General features: G+C 37.7%; 1 non-coding gene across 1 annotated transcript; it reads right to left on the minus strand.

The window, feature by feature from the left end:
* Positions 1 to 6,334: 6,334 nt before the first annotated feature.
* On the minus strand, positions 6,335 to 6,441 carry LOC131180404 (small nucleolar RNA R71). Its single transcript, XR_009149179.1, has one exon. It is a non-coding gene; the product is annotated as a small nucleolar RNA R71 (small nucleolar RNA).
* Positions 6,442 to 11,141: the final 4,700 nt, after the last annotated feature.

The raw sequence follows: 11,141 nt of genomic DNA on the forward strand, positions 1-11,141 counted from the left end.
CCTTGTATACCTTGTTCACTACCAAACTTTGTGACCCAATGGATTAGTGACCAGAATGTCTTGGTCACTTTCCCCTACCAGTATCCCCCTTTCTACGGGTAGATTGATGCAGATGTATGAATGAGTGGATCCTGGATCCACCAATGCATGCACAGGTGTAGTGTAGAGGAAGAACGTACCCCTGATGACGTCCGGGGCATCTTGCTCCTCCTGAGCTCTCAAGGCATAATTTCTGGCAGGTGGTGCATTATCGGCCTCTCTGGCTCGGATCTGAGCCTCGAGATGGTCCCACAACCAGTTTACGGACCTTCTACCCCTTGGTGGTGCGGGGCGGTGCATGCGCTTGTGTTGGAGCAGCTGTAATGGTTCTGCGTGGATAGTTTCTCAACTGATGCTCTGTTGACCCACACCTCAAGCAAGCACCAGTCATTCTCCAACACTCCCCCTTATGCCATTTCTGACAGTGTGGACATGCAGAAGATGCCGGGGCTGGTCCCCTGAACCCCATCCCTGGAGAGCGCCGCGATGGTGTGGGTGACCTCTCCTAGGGATGAGCGTGGCTGGGCCCTGAGGTGACCACGGCCTGTGGGTGACCCGAACTCTGTGCAGGAGGACCCTTAAACTTCTTCCCAAATCCAGGGGTGGAACTAGACTGACCTGGTCCCCTCTTCTGCTGTCTCTCCCTTACAGTGCGCTCATTGATTCTCACTTTTTCAACCCTTATTGCAGCTTTCACTAGCTTGCTAAATTCTGTGATTCCCAAGGCAGTGAGCTGTATCTTGATATTGTTATTCAGTCCCTCTTCAAATCTCTTGCACCTTTCAGCTTCGTTAGGGACTATTTCCCTTCCATAGCGGCTTAACCGAACAAACTCCTTCTCATACTCGACCCGCGATAAGCGTCTCTGCCTCAAGTTAATGAATTCCCTTCTTCTCTCTTCGGTATCTGGTACCCACATATTTCTTCTTGAACTCGAGAGGAAAAAGTCCCAAATTCTGACTTGGGTGCACTTCATGGACACGGTGTCCCACCATCCGTAGGCATCGTCTTGTAACAAGGATATAGCGACTTCTAAGTTACGCTGCGGGGTGCGATGGAGTTGTTTTAAGACTCTGCCCGTTCGGTTCAACCAATTCTCTACCAATGAGTCATCTTCTCTCTTGCCATAGAAGTCCACTCAAATTTTCTTAACCTTTCCGGTGTGATTTACTGCGTGGAGGTGGTGGTGGTGGTGGTGGTCTTGGCATTACCCGGCCATTTGTCTGAAGAAGTCGGCCATTTGTTGGAACATGGCTGTGGAGGTGGCGAGGCTCTGCTTGAGTGGTGGGCAGATTCTCTCATGCCCCGGTCTCATTGCTGCGGTGGAGCATGACTCTCCACTTCCTCCTCAACGGCTCTCTGAGATGAAGGGTCCATATCCTATTCAAAATAAGAAAGATAGACAGATCTGCGTTAGTGTCACCTCGACTCTTACAAATACAATGCATGGTATGGACTCAATCTAGGCCCAGAAACGCCTAAACCGTGCTCTGATACCACTAAATGTGACACCCCTTACTCGTGTACAGTATACCCGAATAAGTAATGCCACACGGTGTACTGGCACACTCTAATATACCTTACTTAATTTGTGTCATGCTTTTGAAATTAATTTATGAAATATGATTTATTTTAACCATTTATCAAAAGTATTATTTCATTTGAGGTTCCGAAGATTTTAAGGAAAATCCAGTGAGTACTGAGCTAAAAATGGAGCAGTTCTTGAACTTGTTAAAAACACTTCCAATATACAATTTCATTCATTCTCTACTCCAATATCATCAATAAAACTCAATATCAATATCTCAGTAATTTGTCAATTTCAGGTCTCAACAACCTTTTCATTTTTCAAAACATCCCTTTCTCAGGGTTCTCATATATAAACAACCATTAAATACTCAAATTAATACCATACATAACCATAAATCTTTATTATTTACATGAACCTCAAAATGCATAACATAAATCCTAAATACATATGAGAAAATAAAAAGTTAATTACAAGATGACAAAATGGCATCTAGTGCCCTACCGATGCACTGCAGGTAGTGAGGTGACACGGACACTGAGCAGAGCTGTCAGATGGACTCACCCAGTCTGTGGTCTACTGGGCTCACGATCGGGATCTCCAGTACCTACGCGTGGCAAAAGCAACGCGCTAAGCAATAATGCTTAGTGGTGCAATAATATAATAGAAGAAAATAGCAAGAAAATAAATGTGTATACAATGTGTATGCTTTCTTTGTTTGATCTTGGTATATTCATTAATTCATTAACTTTGTTCACTTTTATTCATTTGGTTGCCCCAAGTAACCTACACTAGGCAGTGGATGGATAACGGGTAACCGCACTGGGTACCTAGTACCTCGGGCCGTCACACCATCGATCCGCAGATGCATCTCCGGTGTGCAGAATAGCTAACAAGTAAATGATATCGCACAAGGCCAAGTCTCAATGCAAAGTCAGAATGGCTAAAAGCCATGAAATCACAGAATGGCATTTTTGCCATGTGCAGTACTGCTAACTGAACCCTATTGGCATGCCAAACTATCCAAACCAATCTTGTTAGGTATACTAGGGCATTTGAAACTCTTAACTTCGTCAATTTGTGAATTTCAACTTTTTTGTGTTACTATTCATCATTGGTCAACAAAAATGTTGACTTTTAGCATAAAAATGTGTACATCAACTTTGGCACTCCCAACATACCACATTTGGTGTTTAAAACTTGTTGGCATTAAGTGTTTTGCAATTTAAAAGTGTAACCCACACTAGCAGAAAATTTCAGTTTTGGTGCCCTAACTTCACTGTTCCATTGGACACTGTTACTGTTGGAATTTGAAGAAATGTAAAACATGAAAGTTGTTCCTTATTTTGTCTAGTTGAATTTCCTTTTTTGAATCACTCCATTTGGAGTTTTGTAGCTCAGATATGGCTCAAAACCCAAGCTGCCCGGATATGCAGTCTGCAGAATTTTACCATATCTACAGTGCATGAACAGTGACTTGAGTCACTTGGTTGAATGGGTTCTGGCCATAATTTGGGGTAGGTTCCTTCATGAAAGTTGTTTTTCTATGTCTTAACTTGTTGCTGTAAAAATTTCAGACCAATTGACCAAATCTACAGTGACTTATGGCCAAATGAACAGTTACTGTTCATTTGGCAAATTCTGCAGAATTCAGTTTCAGGGTTCGGATTGTGGCTGGGTTTTGAACCTTTTGATTTGGTCTTTTGGTCATGCTTTCTTCAGCAAAAATGTGCCATTATAAGCATATTTTCATGTACAAATGGCCAAACACCAATTGGACTACCACTACCCAACTTATGGCAGTGCAAAGGGACTGAAATTTCAGTCCTATCTTTGTCCATAGGCGATTTATACCTTCACCTTTCCATATTTCAGTTCTAATTAGGGTCAACCTACCTAAAATGGTCACTAATTGACCATTAAAAAGTCCTCTAACCATTTCCAAGGCTAATTCACAATTTCACCATCCTAAACCCTAATGTTCAACTAAATTTACTCATACACTTTGATTAACATACTTACTTAAGTCTCCATGCATGTTAATACTTTAACCATGATTTCCAACCATTCTAAGCTTATCAAACAATCAACCTCAATCTCCCATAGGGCTGCCTAAATTCTTGGTAGAGATACACATGGATTTGTTTCATTATTTCACAATTTTTCATTCATTGCAAGCATAGATCATGGAACTAATGAGTTTTAAACTTCATATATGCACTAACCTCACTTAGGGCAGATTTTTCCAAGCTTCTAAACCTCACTTTCCTTCTTCTTCTTGGCTGCCAAGAGCTTCTCCAAGTGATATGGTCAAGGTTTAATGAAAGGGGTTAGGGTTTAGTGGTGAAATGAAGGAAGAAAGTAAGCTTTGGTTGAAAATCAATGGAAGTTTGGCTATGGGATTTGAGAGCTACTGATGCATGCATTTTATATCATCATTTAGGAGTAATTTTTGCACATAATTTACCCTTATTCATAGCTATTATTTTAGATATTAGTATATATTTAGTCAATTTTACAATTTTCACATTTCTTAGTTTAATTTTTGGAATTTATTTGTTTTGTAGGTTAAATCTGGAGAAATTTGATGTATTTTGATCAGAGTAGCCATTTGGAGGAGATTAAAATCGAATTGCAAAAAAAAATTTTGAAGTTGAGAAAAAAAAAAAATGGCCGAGAGCGTCACAACCCGCGACACAACTGACTCGGCTTATGTATTTTTTACTGGAAAATTTTTTGACGTGGCATTTCCGTTACTCCAGCCTTTTCACCTCACTTTTTCTAGATCCTTCCCCCTTTTACCCATTCTAGAACAATCCCTTAGCCTATATAAAGACCCATTTTATCACTTTCTAGAGAGCATAGAGAGCATAGAGAGCATAGAGAGCAAGGGAGGCATTTTTAGAAAGATAGAAAGAGAGCAAGGGAGGCATTTTTAGAAAGATAGAAAGAGGGAAAGGGAGGAGCATCTTCTGCATCTTCTTCCAGTGACAGGATCAAGTTTACGCACTTTCTGCAGAGATCTGCTGCAAATTTCTTGGGTTTTCTACCCCTTTTAGCTTACATTTCCATTATTTCTTCATTTCTTCATTTGGGTTTGTCTTTAAACAATGATTTGTGAGTAGTTGATTGAGATTCTAGAGATGGGTTTGTAAATATTGATTTGTTTTGTGGTTTTGAACTGATTTAGCCATTTAAATGAAGATTGTTATATTTTGATTTATTGCTTGTGTGCTTATTTCCTTGCTTGATGAATGGGCCCTCATTAAGTTAAGTTTTAATCCTTAATAGATGGACTGAAAAGTGAATATTGGGGATGGATAATCTTGCAATAAACTTTATTTTCTTGGTGTTAGAAATAAGCTAAGAAGATTAAGGGGAACTTTCCAAAAATCAATTAGAGCATTAATTGGGTTTTTGTTAGATTTGAAATACCGTGAAAGCAGGGTTTGATTTAATGAAAACCAATTTTGAGATGCTTGAAAAGGTTTCAAAAATTTAAGAATTGATTTCCCTCAAAATTGCAATTCTCATGTGTTGGGAAAAATTAGGGAAAAACCACATGCAAACAATATTGAAAATCCAATCTCTAGAATCAATTTATTTTTCATTGAAATTAGATATAAATCCTCCAAACCTCATAAATAGCAATTTAAATTTAAATCCAATTTAAATCCAATTTCTATAATCACTTTATTTTTATTTTTATTGAATTTAGATTTAATTTCTCTCAATTTCATAAATAGATATTTCAAATTAATTTTTTGGGTAATCTAGTTTAATTAATTTTAGTTAATTGATTGATCTAGTTTTAATTCCTCAAATACCAATTTTAATTCCAAATTTCATTTTACATCTTTAATTTTTGTCTTAATTTTAATTTTTAGATTTTATTTTTAATATCTTTTAATTTTTGTCATTCTAATTTGCTTATACTTTTATTTCCAATTTAAGCACAATTCCCTGTGGGATCGATATCAATTTTAAAAACTATACTACTGAGACCCGTGCACATGCGGACACCGTATCAAGTTTTTGGCGCCGTTGCCGGGGAATTGTTTGTTTTTAAGTTGGATTTTAATTGTTTTAAGCTAATTAGAATTTTTATTTTCTTTTATTTTCACTATTGTTCCTTGTGTTTTTCAGGTACTTTTCTTGTTTATGAGACGATCGAAAAGCACAAGTGATACTGAATTGTTGTTCAACCCAGAAATTGAAAAATTCTGTCGAGCCAACAAAAAGGAGTACAAGAGAAGAAAAGAAGCAGAAAAAGAAGAACAACAAATATTTGAGCAAGAGGAGACAATAGAAAATATGGAGAATCAAAATAGAGCTATTGGTGGAAACAATGGAGCAAATGAGCAAAACGGGCAAAATGCTGTGGTTAATCAAAATGATCCTCAAAGAAGATCCATGTTAGACTATGCTTTTCCTAGATGTCTTGATGATGTGAGAGATAACAGACCTATTATTGGAGCTAATCAATTTGAATTAAAAACTGGTCTTATTCAAATGGTTCAGAATTCACAATTTGGAGGTAGCCCACTTGAAAATCCTCATTCTCATTTGAAGAAATTTTTGATGATATGTGGTACACAAAGACAACCTGGAGTTTCTGATGAAGTTATTCGGCTCACATTATTTCCATTTTCTCTTCGGGATTCAGCATTGGAGTGGTATGACTCACTCCCACAAGCTATTATAGCTACTTGGGAGCAGCTATCTCAAGCTTTTCTATCTCAATTTTTCCCACCTGGGAAAACTACTCATTTGAGGAATTTGATGGTAGCTTTTAAACCAAGAGATGATGAAACTTTGTATGAATCTTGGATGAGATTTAAGGAGCTTGAAAGGCAATGTCCTCATCATGAAATACCCAAATGGATGATTGTTGAATTTCTACACGAGTTACTCCAGCCATAAGAAACACAATTGATTCACAAGCAGGAGGAGATTTCATGAGAATGACAAGTGAAGAATGCTATGATCTATTAGAGAAGATTGCTCATAATACCCATTTATGGGGAAATCCTAGAGCACTTGAGCCAAAGAAAGCTGGGATCTATGAACTTGACTCAGTTAACTACATGAATGCAAAATTTGATCAGTTGACTCAGCTTCTTAGTGATTTTTGCACAAAGGCAACAACCTCAACTCCTACAACTATGCAACAAGTTGCCTTCACAAATGGAACTCAAAGTTGTGGAGTTAATTATTCTTCTTATGGTGATGATTATTTGCAAGAGCAAGCTGCTTATGCAGGAGGTTATCAACAAAAACCTATGGGAAATTCTTATTCTAATATGAACAACTCAACATGGAGACCACAAGCAACTTTTGCTCAACAAGGCCAAAGCTCAAATTATGCTCATAACCAGCAGTTTATGCAGTGAACAAGCCTCAATTTCAGCCTCAATTTCAGCCCACAAGGCAGCCACTACGGATATCAAGCAAGAGCACAACAATCCCTTCCATCCCATGAACCAAGCCATCCTTGGAGAACATGATGGAGAAATTTTTTGATGAACATAGCAAGATGAATATCAAATTGGAGGAAGAAATGCAACACATGAGACAAACCATGGATCAATTTCAAGTCCACAACCGCATGTTGGAGACTCAATTGGCGCAACAAGCAAGCTCATCAGGAAGCAATTCCTATGGGAAACTACCTAGCCAACCACAAAACCCTCATGAACAATGTAAGTTGGTGACCTTGAGAAGTGGTAAGAAAGTAGGTCAAGAGAGTGAAAACAAGAGAGAAGAAAAAGAAAGCACAAAAGAAGAAAATTCGGTTGAGAGCAAGAAAAATGAAAAAGAAGAAGAAAGCAAAAGTGAGCAAGATGAGGAGAGAAACCATACATCCCACTGAACCTTACAAACCCACCCTTCCTACCCTCAAAGATTCATCAAGCACAAACTAGACAAGCAATTTGGCAAGTTCCTTGAAGTGCTAAAAAAATTGTATATCAATGTGCCATTCACTGAGGCACTATCCCAAATGCCGAGTTATGCCAAGTTTTTGAAGGAGATTCTTTCCAACAAGAGAAGGCTAGAAGATTATGACACCATCAATTTGGGAGAGCAATGCAGTGCTATAATCCAGAAGAAGTTACCTCCCAAACTCAAAGATCAGTGTGTTTTCCATTCCTTGTCATATTGGTGATAAGCGTGTGGCAAATGCCTTATGTGACCTTGGAGCTAGTGTCGACCTAATGCCTCTTTCAATATATGAAAAATTGAATATGGGAGAGTTGAAGCCCACAAACATGTATCTCTCATTGGCTGACCGTTCAATTAAGTATCCGGAAGGCATTCTTGAAAATGTGCCTATCAAGGTTGGAAAATTTTACATTCCGGTGGACTTTGTCATTTTGGATATGGAAGAAGACACAAAAGTTCCTATCTTATTGGGAAGACCCTTTTTGGCAACAGCTGGTGCATTAATTGATGTAAAGGGTGAGCAATTGACACTTAGAGTGGGAGATGATCAAATGATATTCAACATCAATCCAGCCATGAAAAGAAAACATGAAGAAGTTGAGTCTTGTTTGCGGGTAGACATTATTGATGAGATTGTTAAAGAGCATTTGAAAAAGCTATCCACAAGACCCACTTGAAAATTGCTTAGTCCATGGTGGGAGCATTGATGATGATAACATGGCTATTTTTGCGCAATACTTGGAAAGCTCTCCACCACATCCTGAAGCCACAATTTTTCAACTTGAAGGAGTGCAAAATTTGGAGATCAAACCACCATCATTAAAGGTAGAGGATGCCCCAAAGGTAGATCTTAAACCTCTTCCTTCCAACCTCAGGTATGCTTTTCTTGGACCCAATGAAACATATCTGTTATAATTAATGCATGTTTGACTAATATTGAGAATGACAAATTGTTGAGAGTATTGAGAGAATATAGAAGAGTTTTGGGTTATGCAATTGATGATATAAAAGGAATTAGTCCAACAGTTTGTATGCATAGGATTTTCCTTGAGCCAAATAGTAAACCTTCCATTGAACATCAAAGAAGATTGAATCCTACAATGAAGGATATTGTGAAAAGGAAATCCTATAATTACTAGCTGCTGGAATTTTTTACCCTATTTCTGACAGTGAGTGGGTTAGTCCTGTGCATGTTGTACCAAAGAATGGTGGGGTGACAGTTGTTAAAAATGAAAATAATGAATTGATACCCACTAGAATCAATTCTGAGGTTGGAGAATGTGCATAGACTATAGGAAGTTGAACAATGCCACAAGAAAAGACCATTTTCCTCTTCCTTTTATGGATCAAATGTTAGAGAGATTAGCCAAGCATTCATTCTTTTGTTACTTAGATGGATATTCTGGTTTCTTTCAAATTCCAATACATCACGATGACCAAGAAAAAACTACCTTTACATGTCCCTATGGCACCTTTGCATATCGAAGGATGCCATTCGGATTGTGTAATGCGCTGGCACATTTCAAAGGTGCATGATGGCTATTTTTCTGATTTTATTGAAGAAATTATGGAGGTCTTCATGGATGACTTTTCAGATATGGAACTAATTTTGATTCATGCTTGACTAATTTGTCTAAAATCTTGCAGAGATGTCTTGATAATGATTTGGTGTTGAATTGGGAGAAATGCCACTTTATGGTCCAAGAGGGAATCGTTTTAGGGCATTTAATCTCATAAAGGGAATTGAAGTGGATAGAGCCAAAATAGAAATTATTGAAAAATGCCCCTCCAACCATTGTCACAAAGGAGTGCGGAGTTTCCTTGGACATCTTTGGGTTTTACTGGCGATTTATTCAGATTTTTCTAAACTTGCTAAACCCTTAACAAATCTTTTGAATCATGATGTTAAATTTGATTTTAATCAAGATTGTATGGTTGCTTTTGCAGGTTAAAGACGGCATTAACAACTCCTATCATGCAACCCCAGTTGGACTTTGCCATTCGAAATTATGTGTGATGCAAGTGAGTTTCTGTTGAGCCGCCCTTGGCCAGTGAAAAGATAGAAAACCTTATGCCATTTACTATGCAAGCCGAACCCTTGATGAAGCTCAAGTCAATTACGCCACAAGCGAAAGGAGTTCCTTGCGGTAGTATTTGCACTCAATAAATTTCGTTCTTATTTGGTCAACTCAAAGGTAATTGTTTTCACTGATCATGCAGCAATAAAGTACTTAATGAGCAAGAAAGAAGCTAAATCTAGGTTGATTAGATGGATTTTGTTACTTCAAGAATTTGATTTGGAAATAAGAGATAAAAAAGGTGTTGAGAATGTGGTGGCTGATCACCTTTCTAGGATGAAAACTGAAAATAAAAATGATGAAATTGTGCCAATTGATGAGTTTTTCATGAATGAGCAGTTGTATGTGTTGAATTCTGCACTTCCATGGTTTGCTGATATTGTGAATTTCTTATCTTGTGGTGTCTTGCCACCTGATTTATCTTGGCAGCAAAAGAAAAGATTCTTGCATGATGTTAAATTTTATTCTTGGGAAGAACCGCTTTTGTTTAGGAGATGCAATGATGGAATAATTAGAAGATGTATACCAGAGGAAGAAATACATGATGTTATTTACCATTGTCATTCCTCTGAATATGGTGGTCATTTTAGTGTCTCAAAAACTGTTGAAAAAGTCTTGACATCAGGTTTCTATTGGCCTAAAATGTTTAAACATGTGAGAGACTTTGTAAGTAAGTGTGATAGGTGCCAAAGAGTAGGCAACATTTCCAAAAGAGATGAGATGCCCCAACAGTCCATATTAGAAGTTGAATTATTTGATGTGTGGGGAATTGATTTCATGGGGCCATTTCCATCTTCATATGGGAATAAATATATCTTGGTAGGGGTGGACTATGTATCTAAATGGGTAGAAGCTATAGCTACACCTACCAATGATGCAAAAGTTGTGGTAAAATTTCTGAAAAAATTTATTTTGACCAGGTTTGGTGCCCCACGTGCCATAATCAGTGATGGTGGTAGCCATTTTTGCAACCACCAATTTGAAAAGTTGATGAGAAAATATGGGGTAAAGCATAGGATTGCCACACCATATCACCCTCAAACAAATGGCCAAGTAGAAATCACAAAGAGAGAAATCAAACAAAACTTGGAGAAAAAACACAATAAGTCAAGAAAAGATTGGTCCCTTAAATTAGATGACATTCTTTGGGCATATAGAACAGCATTTAAAACCCCATAGGAACTACACCTTATAGGTTAGTTTTGGGAAATCATGCCATTTGCCCGTAGAATTAGAACACAAAGCTTATTGGGCCATTAGAGCAATCAATTTTGATTTGCAAGTCTTTGGACATAAAAGACTTTTGCAACTTGATGAATTAGAAGAATTGAGACTTGATGCTTATGAAAATGCTAGGATCTATAAAGAAAGAACTAAAAAATGGCATGATAAGCATATCAAGAAAAAGGACTTAAAAGAAGGAGATTTGGTTCTCTTATTCAATTCAAGGTTAAAATTTTTCCAGAAAATTAAAATCAAGGTGGTCAGTCCATTCAAAATTGTGAAAGTTTTACCTCATGGTCTTTGTGGAAATTTTTGGTGAAAAATCTGGT

Source organism: Hevea brasiliensis, chromosome 5 (assembly GCF_030052815.1).
Source record: "Hevea brasiliensis isolate MT/VB/25A 57/8 chromosome 5, ASM3005281v1, whole genome shotgun sequence".
In the NCBI taxonomy this organism is placed as follows: Eukaryota; Viridiplantae; Streptophyta; class Magnoliopsida; order Malpighiales; family Euphorbiaceae; genus Hevea; species Hevea brasiliensis.